Consider the following 3,060-nt stretch of genomic DNA (forward strand, 5'->3'; position numbering starts at 1 on the left):
GGGAGCTAAAAAATAGAATAAAATAAACAAAATTTTAAAAAGAAAGAGAGACACCATCACAGCAATACATTGAACTTTCAGAAGGAGAGAACAGAACTGAGGTTACCAGAGGTGGGAAAGGGGGACAGGGAGGGAGGTCTAGCAAGAAATTGTTAATGGGCCATAAAAAAATCATTACGTTGTGTAATATTTAATATACTAATTATCCTGATTTAAGTATCACTTATTGCATGCAGGTATTGATATTGAATGCAGTACCCCAGAGATATGTACAATCAATTATGTTTCAATAATAAAAATTTTTAAACAAACATATGTATATAAAATAATTTTTAAAATAAAAAAAAAGAATGGCCATCTGGGTAAATAATTTTTCTCTAATTATTTTGTGTACAATGTGAGAGCAAGAGTCATTGTGTTCTGGCAATTAGCTGTAGGCTGTGTGGTTTGGATTACAGAAGAGAACAAGTGTTTAAATTCAAAGGTTTAACAAAGTGGAGTCACTTCTGTTCAGGCTGTTACAACACTATTTTGTTCAGCATTTTTCTGGTTTAGAATAATGGTAGTACTATCTTTGCAACTTTTCTGTAAATCTAAAATTATTCCAAATGAATATATTTACTAAAAAGCATAGCAAATGTTGGTAAAGGGATTTCAGGAAGAAAGCAGTCTGATCTAAAATATTTCCCCTATAAGCCCCCAAATTATTTTGGCAGTAAAAGAGGTTTGTTTGTTTGTTTCTTTGTTTGTTTTCTTTTCTTTTTTTTAAAGGCAAAATTAGGCAAACCTTCTTTTCAAAATGACTGAGAATGTTCATAACTGTCAAACCATAGTTCAGGTGCAGCAGGGCTTTTTTTGCAAAGATCTTTTGGAATGGCTCTTACTTGAGTCAGCTTCACATCTTGTTGTGTAGCAGTATAAGCCAGAAAATTCCATTTTAACCCCAAATACACACACACATTACAGAATTTTCATAAGTAAAAAATAGTAGGAAGTACAGAGTAAACATAGGAATCTGTCTTTCTTCACTCTACAAACGCATTTATTAGTTAATTAAAATATATTATGTATCCACTACATGACTTTGGCCATCCTCATGCATTATAAAATGGACACCAGTTAACTCCACAGAGTTTCTAATGGCTCTACCCTTGGGCAAACTCCATCACCAATTATCAAAATGGTGTTTCAACTTTTACCCAGCACTCTAGACCTTGAATATCACATGTCGCATGCCTTTGGCTATAAGGGCAGGTGACATGGTTGTGGCAACTTCGAAGTTTTAAGGAAGACTAACTCTCAGGCTGAAAAAAAACCCTGAAAAATAGGTGACAATAGCAGCAACAATTAGACTATTTGCCAGTTTATTTGTTTAGCTTCTAAGTACTACCTGTTATGATTTCACAGAGATATACAGAAATATCTTGAGACATTACCCCAACAGGAAGATGAAGGGAAGAAAGACAATTTTTTAAAAAAGTCAATAAAAAGTTTTTCAAATCACATATTATGTGCTGGATTTATTGGAGGAAAATTTCTTTTGCAACGTAATATTGAATATTTCATATGATTACCATTATTTTATTCAGAATCAGTCATTTTCTCTGAGACAAATGCAACTGGATCTGTGACAGTTGAAATAAGAATGGCTTTTTCTTGGAATATTGAACACATGCTTCTTAAAGCCAAAATAAGAAGAATCTGAAAATACCAATTTCTGTAGCCACATGGTGAACTACAACTTGGGCAAACTGAGAAGTTGCTGAGTTTGCCATTACCTATTGATCATCTAGTCTACACCTCCTGCAGTCCTTTTGCTTGCTTATCAGAAATGCCAATGAGCATAATTAGTATAAAGTGCTGTCCTTCAATTTCTTATGTCAATTACATATGTTTGGGATTTTTATAAAAAGTAACATTGCCATTTCTTATGGTTGGCATGATATAGTCAAACAGAGTGACACGTAGAAGACTTAGAGGGATAAGGACCCAGAATCAAAACTCCCACCTGCATGAAATGAGCACTGAGAAGAAAGTCGAGGTGACAGTCCATCTGTGGAAGCAGAGACAGATTCCAGTCTAACAGGAAAGACGGCATCTCCATAGTCAACTGAAGGGAATAAATGGGTAGAGAGATGGAGACCATTGGCAGTTCCAGGAAATTCTGAGACTGAACAGCATCTTTGCTTAGAACAACTGACTGCACATTTTGAGATTAGAGAATTAGTATCTCTCTCTTGGCTTTATGTGCGTTCTCTAGAGGTGGGGGCTCACAGCCACCTTCTTCCTCTCTTTAGCCTTAAGTTTCACTCTCCTTTTCCAAACCGTCCCTCCTCATGCCCAATGCACAACTCAAGGAGGTGAAACTCATATATGAGGGTGAGCATGTTTGTTTCGATATTGGTAATAAAAATTACTGATCATTTAATAATTTTTCATCTTCAGATTAAGTCAAAATGTACCACCTGCAACCTGTTTCAAAACCACTGGAAAATCTGCTACATCAAAACATCCCAATATCTACAACCGTATTTAAAATGATCGCCTCGGGGCAGCTTTCAGATGTCTTGCAATCTTTCTCCTTATCATCTTTCACTTCCTTCTTCTCTACCCCTTTTCTGTCATCTCTCTCCTCTTCACTCTCATTTTGTCCTATTATTTTCTTTCTGAATAGAGCATTATTAAGGGTATTGTACTAAAACATCAGGGAGGGAAAAAGAGTTTTATTGATAAGGACTCTTCTTACTCTGAATAGGAAATATTTCCATGAATAGAGAATATTTCCACAAAAATATCCTAAAAGCTTATTCAATTTACCACCATTACTGTGATTAAGAAAAAGACATAAAAGTCAGAAATTAAATATGTAATTTTTAATTTCATAAATATAAAGCTACACATTCCCTATTTCTGGTACTGCAGATTGAAGAAAGAATTCTAATTCTATTAAAGATTGACATCATATGTTTAAGGAGGATAAACAGATGGATGGAGGGACGGAAAGACAGACAGACAGACAGACAGACAGACAGACAGACAGACAGACAGACAGATAGATAG

Source organism: Galeopterus variegatus, unplaced genomic scaffold (genome assembly GCF_000696425.1).
Source record: "Galeopterus variegatus unplaced genomic scaffold, G_variegatus-3.0.2 Scaffold9421, whole genome shotgun sequence".
Taxonomy (NCBI): Eukaryota; Metazoa; Chordata; class Mammalia; order Dermoptera; family Cynocephalidae; genus Galeopterus; species Galeopterus variegatus.